This window comes from Rhinopithecus bieti, unplaced genomic scaffold, assembly GCF_001698545.2.
Source record: "Rhinopithecus bieti isolate Rb0 unplaced genomic scaffold, ASM169854v2 scaffold_41913, whole genome shotgun sequence".
Lineage (NCBI taxonomy): Eukaryota > Metazoa > Chordata > Mammalia > Primates > Cercopithecidae > Rhinopithecus > Rhinopithecus bieti.
In genome coordinates, this window is record NW_016818964.1 from 1,938,296 (window position 1) to 1,947,223 (window position 8,928).

The following is an 8,928-nucleotide window of genomic DNA, read 5'->3' on the forward strand; positions in this document are numbered from 1 at the left end:
AGTCAATGAATGATGAAATATATAGAGTTTGTAAACCCTAACTCTTCTTCCCCATCCTTCCTCCCTTATCAGACACTACTGGTGAAGCACGTGACAGAACTATGACTCTGCAACTGAGGCTATGAGACTTCTCTGTCATAAGCTATCACTAACATTCACTACAACCTCATCCAGTTCTGTCACAAAGCTTTCTGCTTACAAGAAAATTCTCATGTCTGGTCTTAAGCAAGCAAAAAATATTTTAGGCAAGTCTGAAGACAAGAATAATTAGGTCTCATGAAGCATATTATAGAATTTTTCTCTAAAGAATAATTCACAAATGAATCCCAGCTGAAATAGACCTAAATGTAATATTGCTCCTTCCATAAGGGACTATAGCCAGGAGATAGACATAGTTTTTATCTAAATGAAAATGTCTAGGTAATAACAAAGGGCAAGCAAAAAACAATGTCTGATCTCACTGGTTTTTCCATTTTTACTTTAAAGACAACAACACACCTCATGTTTATTCAAAAAATGGCTTACAACTAGCAGAGCAGACTCTTTAAAAAATTGCTTATAAAGCACTCTTTCATGTTACTATTTCATCTTAACAACTCACTTACTGAATACCTATTATTTATCGTGTGACACTATTAGACATTGTGCTACATCCTGTACACTTTGGTTCAAACTATACAGTCACGTAGAGGAGTCAGGCATACAAACAATTATAATACAGGGCAATAAAGGATAGAAGAGAAGTGCAAAGTTCCAAAAGAACATATGACTATTGGTAAAGGTACCATAACTTGATCTTGAAAAATAAAGAGGACTATATCAATCAAGAGATTTTGGGCCAGGTGCAGTGGTTCACATCTGTAATCCCAACACTTTGGGAGACTGAGGTGGGAGGATCACTTGAGACCAGGAGTTCAAGATGCCTGGGCAACATAAGGAGACCCTGCCTCTACAAATAATTTTTTAAAAGTAGCCAGGTGTGGTGGCTACTTCTCAGAAGCCTGAAGCAGGAGGATTGCTGAACCCAAGAGGTCAAGGTTGTAGTGAGCTGTGATTCTATCACTGCAGTCCAGCCTGGGTGACAGAGCAAGACCCTGCCTCAAAAAAAAAAAAAAAAAAAAAAAGGAAGAGAATCAAGAGATTTTTGATGGCAAAATAACTCCAAAGAATTGTCTGAAACATTAAGAAAATTATCTGTCATGAGAAGTCCTGTGGTGGGGATGGCTCCAGGCCCAATAAAATATGTGGTTAAATGAGGTTACCAAGGATTCCTTCTACCTCTCTGCTCTGCCATCTTCAGGAAGTGCTTCATCCCTTGTGATCCCAAGACAGCTGTCAGTAGCAATAGAGGCCTTATGTTCTCTTGCTCACATACAAGAGGGGAAAGAATCTTCTCCCCCAGAAATAGAATGTCTACTTCCCTTCAAATCTGATTGGTACAAATAACAGCTTACAGGGAAGTGCCATGAGTTGACTGGTTTGAACAAATGGAAATCTACCACTGGAGGTGGTGACAAATCAGCTTCTCCAAGTCTGCTGCATGCATGAACAAAAACAGATTTCTGTTAGGAAAGAAGAGGAAAGTAGACATTAGATGGGCAGCTAACAGAATAGGCAAAGAATAAGAACTCCAAACAATGGGATAAACACACATAAGACAGAGGCACAGGGAATAAGAAACAGCATAGCTGGAGTGACAGGAAACCTAAGGTTGAACACAGTCTATAAACTCTTGTGAGTTTGTACCCTATTGACAAGAGAAGTTAACAAAGGTATTTTAAGTACAGAAGCAATATGTTCCAATATTTTTTTTTTTTTTTGAGACGGAGTCTAGCTCTCTTGCCCAGGCTGAAGTGCAGTGGCACAATCTTAGTTCACTGCAACCTCTGCCTCCTTGGGACAAGCGATTCTCCTGCCTCAGCCTCCCGAGTAGCTGGGATTACAGGCACCCACCACCACGCCTCGCTAATTTTTGTACCTTTAGTAGAGATGGGGTTTCGCCATGTTGGCCAGACTGGTTTTGAACTCCTGACCTCAGGTGATCTGCCCACCTCAGCCTCCCAAAGTGCTGGGATTACAGGTGTGAGCCACTGCATCTGACCTGTTTTTTTAAGAACATAATTGTCGTAGTAATACAGAGAATAGCCAGAGATGGAGAGGTACAGTGAGAGAACAAGTTGCAGAGACTTAGCTGGCAGGCTGTTTAATAAGTAGTCCAGACTAATAAGGGAGTGGCAATAGAGAGGAAAAGAATGGAGTAAAAAAATACATACAAGGTAGAAAAGCTGCAAGAGTTCCGTACCTATTTTAACAGATGAGAAAATTAATCTTCAGAGAGGTTAAGTGACTCGCTTTAAGATCATAAAACTATAAACATCAGTCAGAATGTAAATGGAGGTTTGATTTCCAGTCCAGTGTTCTATTATATCACAATTATACCTAAAAACCCCAACGATGCTCTAAAAGGGAACTATTTTGAATCCTGTACACTTAAAGAATGTTCTGTGTGGCCGGGCGCGGTGGCTCACGCCTGTAATCCCAGCACTTTGGGAGGCCGAGACGGGCGGATCACAAGGTCAGGAGATCGAGACCATGGTGAAACCCCGTCTCTACTAAAAATACAAAAAATTAGCCGGGCGCGGTGGAGGGCGCCTGTAGTCCCAGCTACTCAGGAGGCTGAAGCAGGAGAATGGCGTAAATCCGAGAGGCGGAGCTTGCAGTGAGCCGAGATCGCGCCACTGCACTCCAGCCTGGGCGACAGAGCGAGACTCCGTCTCAAAAAAAAAAAGAATGTTCTGTGTATTGGATTAAAGTGTTTCCTATCTATTCCAAGTGTCCTCATCTATTTCAATCTTAACATAATGTTCACATGTCACACAATGACATGGATTTAATGTCAATTTATAAAACTAAGTATATTATGTTTCTAAAGTTACTGTATTATTTGAAATAGTAAGGGTATCTGAAAGACTCAATTTGTGATGTCAAATTTACAAACTGTCCAAAATTTTAAAATTAAAAAAAAAAAAAAAACCACCACAATGTGGTGGTTCTTAAATCTTGACCTTGTTCTGCAAATAAGTGCTGAATGTTCGAATGTCATTATACATCTGGAATCAGCAGACACTTGAAAACTTTGAGAGTATGCCTCAGCTGGGCATGGTGGCTCACACCTATAATCCCAGCACTTTGGGAGGCCAAGGCTGGAGGACTGCTGGAGTCTTGGAGTTCAAGACCAGCCTGGGCAGCACAGTGAAACCCCATCTCTACAAAAAGTACAAGTTAGCCAGGCATAGTGGCCCATGCCCGTAGTCCCAGCTGCTCAGGAGGCTGAGATGGAAAGATTGCTTGAGCCCAGGTAGTTGAGGTTGTGGTGAGCCATGATTGCACCACTGCAGCTTAGGCGACAGAGCAAGACCCTGTCTAAAACAACGAAAATATAAAATAAATAAAGCCTCTTTCTGAAACTTTGGATTCTGATAACTAACTTCCACTAGCAATCACCTAAAAAGAAAACTGGGCCAGGCATGTTGGCTCACACCTATAATCCCAGCAATTTGGGAGGCTGAGGCAGGTGGATAACCTTAGGTAAGGAGCTTGAGATCAGCCTGGCCAATGGGCCGAAACCCTGTCTCTACTAAAAATACAATAATTAGCCAAGTGTGGTGGCACGTACCTATAGTCCCAGCTACTTGGGAAGCTGAGGCAGCAGAGAATCGCTGGAACCCGGGAGGCAGCAGTTGCAGTGAGCTGGGATCACGCCATTGCACTCCAGCCTGGGCGACAGAGCGAGACTCCATCTCAAGAAAAAAGAAAAAAATGTCAAAAGAAAAACTGTTATCTCACTTTAATAGTGATACTGTACCTGTTTTAGAAAAAGTCACTTGCCTAATTTTTCTAGAGTGGTGAACTATGATTTTGCTTTATTACCATTGTACCAGGACTGGGTTAACAGGAAAATGTTTTTAAATAAAGCCTAGGCAACACTACAAGACCCTGTCTCTCACAACAAAAATGAGCCAGGCATGGTGGCACTTGCCTGTAGCCCCAGCTACTCGGGAGGCTGAGGCAGGAGGCTCGCTGGAGCCCAGAAGGCCAAGGCAGCACTGAGTTATGACTGCACTCAGCCTGGTGTCAAAGTGAGACTCTGTCTCATGAAAATTAAAAAGTGATAAAATAAAAAATAAACATTATTTCCATTAAAAATTATATAATAAACAATATGTTTTTTACTTTACAGGGTTAAACCTTAGTCTTCTGCTTCTTGATTCAATTAACAACTTCAGTGAATACCCATGTGCCAGGCACTGTGCTAGATGCTAGAAATGTAAATGTGAACCTAGTTTGTACTATAGTTATTCAGACATACGTTTGCATAATTATTTGAGTAATGTCAGTTTTCCCCACTAAATAACTATAGTATTATTTTTATTCAACCAAAACAGGTCTGTAAATGTACAAAGATGATGCCTAAAACATCAACTTCATAATATATTATTCTGTCAATGACACCAGGATTCTTTCACTCACCAGGCTAGAAATTCTTTCTTTTCAGCACCCACAAATGATTTTTCTTAAAACACACCTGTTAAAACACTCAACAAACCAGGAATATAAGGAAACTACCTGAACATAAACGTTTTATATAAAAAACTCATGTTAGTATCATACTCAACAGGGAAAGACTGAAAATGTTTCCTCTAACATCAGGAACAAGCCAAGGATGACTGCTTTTACCACTTCCAGTCAACACAGTACCGGAAGTCCCAGCTGAGATTAGGCAAGGAAAAAAATAAAAGGCATCCAAATTGGAAAGCAAGAAGTAAATTAACTGTTTGCAAATGACACGCTCCTATATGTAGAAAATTCCACAAAAAAGATTCCACACACACAAAAAAACTATTAGAACTAATACATTCAGTAAAGTTGTAGATACAAAATTAACACACAAAAATGAGTTGCATTCTTAAACATTAACAATGAATAATCCAAAAGAGAAATTAAGACAAGAATCCTATCTAAAATCACATCAAAAATAAAATACTTAGGAATAAACCTAGCGAAGGAGACAAAAGACTTTTACACTGAAAACTAAAAAAAAAACTAAAACTGAAATTTTTACACTGAAAACTAAAAAAACTAAAAAAAGCCCTCCCATCCCACTGAGATGGGAGGGCTGTTTGAGCCCAGAATTCAAGGCTATTGTAAGCCATAATCACACTAATGCACTTCAGCCTGAGTGACAGAGCCAGAATCAACCTATCTCTAAAAAAGAAAGAAAACATAGGGGAAAAGCTTCCTGACATTGGATTTGATAATGATTTATTGACTACGACACCAAAAGCATAAGCAACAAAAGAAAATCTAGGTAAGCTGGATTTCATCAAAATTGAAAACTTTGTGTGCATCAAAGGACACTATCAACAGGGTGAAAAGGCAGCCTACAGAATGGGAGAAAACATTTGCAAATCATGTCTGATAAGGGATTGATATTCAGCATACATTAAGTAACTTCCACAACTCAACAACAACAAAAAAAACCTAATTAGAAAACAGGGAAATAATGTGAATAGATATTTTTCTAAAAAAAAAACCAAAGATTAATAAGCACATGAAAAGATGCTTAACATCACCAATCATTTTAAAAAATGCAAACCAAAACACAATGAAATACCACTTAATACTCATTAGGATGAATATTGGGAAAAAAACAAACAGCAAATAACAAGAATTGGTGAGGATATAGAGAAACTGGAACTCTTGTGCACTGCTAGTGAGAATGTAAAATTTTCTGGCTATAAAATTCATAAAAGAAATGAAAGCAGAGACTCGAATATTTTTACATCCATGTTGACAGCAGCATTTTTCACAACAGTTAAAATGTGGATGCAACTTAAGTGCCCATCAATGGATGAACAAACAAAATGTAAAAATGGAATATTATTCAGCCTTAAAAAGAAAGCAAATTGTGACACATGCTACAATATGGATGGACCTTGATGACATTAGACTAAGTGAAATAAGCCAGATATAGAAGGACAAATGCTGTATAATTTCACTTATATGTGGTACTTACAGTAGTCAAAATAAGAGAGACAGTAGAATTGTGGTTGCCAGGGTCTGGGGGTAAGGGAAAATGGAGAGTTTCAGTTTAGAAAAATCTAGTCATGAGACTAAGAAAACTCCAAATGAAAGAACTCTACAGATGGATGGTGGTGATGGCTACACAACAATGTAAATGTACTTATGCCACAGAACTATACACTTAAAAATGGGTAAGATGGTAAATTTTATGTGTATTTTACCACAATTAAGCACACAGGTTTCTGCTATCCATATCCTTCCTACTGACTTTATCCGGGTCTAAAGGGATCTCTTCATACTCGGGTTACTACAGCAGCTACTGTCTTCCTTGGTTCATTCTATTCTCTCGTCACTCTAACTTAACCTGTAGATCATTAACAGATTTACCTTCCTGGTTTACTACAGTAATCCCTGGCCTCTAAACTTTCAAAGGCTCTCTATACCTTGCACAACAGGATAAAAGTAGAAATCTCCTCAATTCAGCACTCAAACTCTTCTACAGACAAATAGCTTTCCAACTGCCTGAAGTTTCCTAAGGAAAACACTCTCCTCAAGAAATTCAGTTGTCAGCTCATCCTGGTCTTCATCTATTTCCCTCCCCCTAAGCTAATCTTCACTTTACACTCTCGCTTTTTCCTCACAAAGTAATTGCTACAATCTCTCGGTAAACCTAAATTTTCATAGGCCAGCTCAAGTCCCAACTGTCGCACGTTCTTTGGACTCCTGGGGTCTCACTCATTTCTCTCTACCCTGTATACCAACAGCATTCTTTGCATTAGCAGAACTCACTAGATTGTCTTCGAGTCTCATGTTGGTACACCTAATCTTTCCAATAAGAACGTGAGGGAAAATCTATATATCAACGGCAAAACCGCAGTTACTTTTGCACAAACCTAATATTATGTTTCTTTCCCTTCTTCCACATCATTCATCTAATGCAAAACAAAAAGAAGACTTTCAACAGTCATGTATGTAATTTTGGATGTGTGAGCTTCAGTGACTAGAACCTGAAACCAGAATAACTTTGGCATTACTGCACTTCCGAAGGTTTACCTGTGACACAATAAATAAAAATGTTGTGACTCAACAAGATGATACATGGAAACTAGGTAGTGTAATCTAGAAATCAACACAGGTGTTTTAAATCCTAAAATTAGAGTCTGATACAAAAACCTTGTTTAAATGCTGGTGTTGGGACACAAAACAATATAGTAATCAGGTTTTGTGGGAGAGAATATTGACCTATGAGTTTTACTGAATTCATGCAAGAATGAGCCACGCTAAAACTGGGTGAAAATGTAGTCACGAGCCTAAGAAAACTCCAAATAAAATATCACTCCGTTTTTATTAAGTTCAGGTTAGGGGGAAAACATTTTTTTTTCATCAGTTACTCGAAGTAGCTGTCAGAATGAGACAGAAGCTTTTATTTTCGCTTTCAACTTTATTACACCAAAACCAGGGGTGGGTAGTGAATGGTGAAGAATGCAATCAATGAAGAGTAAGCAGCTCAGGAGTGTAGTAAAAACGAGCTCTCTAAATGGGGTGTAGAAGCCCACATCTTAGTTTTAGTCTAATCCATCGCCAGCTGTAGGATCCACAAGTCACTCGCCTCTCTGGGTCTGGTTTTCCGGCTCTAAAACAATATTCACACCTTTAGATCTCTAAAAGTTTTTCTGACTCCAAAATTCCATGACAAGTCTAATAACAGTTGCTATTAACAACGTATGATACTTACAAAGCAATTTCAAGTCTTTCTTCCACATTTCAGGAAGAAAGCAATTCATTTCAGCAATCTAAAGGAAACAGACGCTGTTCCGGGACAAAAGATTGTTAGCTGACCAGGCCGGGAGCAGTGGCTCACACCTGTAATCCCAGTACTTTGGGAGGACGAGGCGGGCGGATCACCAGAGGTCAGGAGCTCGAGCCCAGTCCGACCAACATAGTGAAACCACGTCTCTACTAAAAATACAAAAACTAGCCGGGAGTGGCGGCGGGCGCCCGTAATCCCAGCTACTTGGGAGGCTGAGACAGGAGAATCGCTTGAATCTGGGAGGCGGAGGTTGCAGTGAGCCGAGATCGCATCACTCTTCTCCAGTCTGGGTGACAGGACGAGACTCCGTCTCCACCCCACTCCCCCCCCCCCAAAAAAGGTTGTTAGTTGAAAAGCTAAGTAATTCTGTAAAATGTCTACTTTCTCGTTATAGTAAGATGTTTTCGCAAAGGAAACAGTGCTCTAGTAAAGATAACCAAGACTACTTCTGTAAATCAGGCCCACTCCAGAGTACTTATTATCTGTGCTGGTATGTGAAGACGTGCTATTGTAGTTCAAAGGAGAAACAACACTCCTCAGAGTTTCTCCAAAAACGGTGAGAAAGTTCTCACCCTCGGGGTAAAGCTAGCAAGCACTGTGCAAATAAGGTAATGAAATATGCACACTTTTTGCCATTCAAGTAGTCCAACAAGCACAGCCTCCTCTTCTTTATCAAACACTCGGTATTGTCTCCCTCCCAACCTGTCAAAGCTCAATCCCAGGTTTACTCCGCAACAGTAACTTACCCGGACAATCTAACTTCCCCTGGGAGTAGCAGTCCACAGGCCTGCTCCCTTCCCAGTCCCCGCCGGCCACTCTCACGCCCACCCCCGGCGGTCGCAACCCCGCACCCGGGTAAACACGCGCCCCCGTCTCGGGAGCGGTTTCTCCGCGTCCTGGGAGCTGCGGGTCCCGCCCCTCGGCGCCCGGAGCCCGGAGCCCAGAGCCGGCCGGGCGACCGTCGCGGCTCCCTCGGGTCGCTCTCCCCGCCGCGAGCGCCACACCTCGCTCCCCTGCCCCCGGGACGGCGCGCG

The 8,928-nt window shown here is 40.9% G+C and overlaps 1 protein-coding gene across 4 annotated transcripts in view; it reads right to left on the reverse strand.

Moving 5' to 3' along the window:
• BTBD7 (BTB domain containing 7) overlaps nt 1-8,928 on the reverse strand; it is a 113,176-nt gene that overhangs the window by 103,439 nt on the left and 809 nt on the right. The window contains exons 1-2 of one of the 4 annotated variants that reach the window (XM_017857915.1): nt 3,677-3,720; nt 1,455-1,562 (exon numbers count right to left, since the gene is read on the reverse strand). The exons of 2 other annotated variants lie outside the window; for them this stretch is intronic. The gene's annotated coding sequence lies outside the window, so the exon portion shown is untranslated. Of the gene's footprint in view, nt 1-1,454; nt 1,563-3,676; nt 3,721-8,640; nt 8,914-8,928 lie in introns of those variants that run through there. One more of the 4 variants, XM_017857916.1, reaches the window with a different exon arrangement.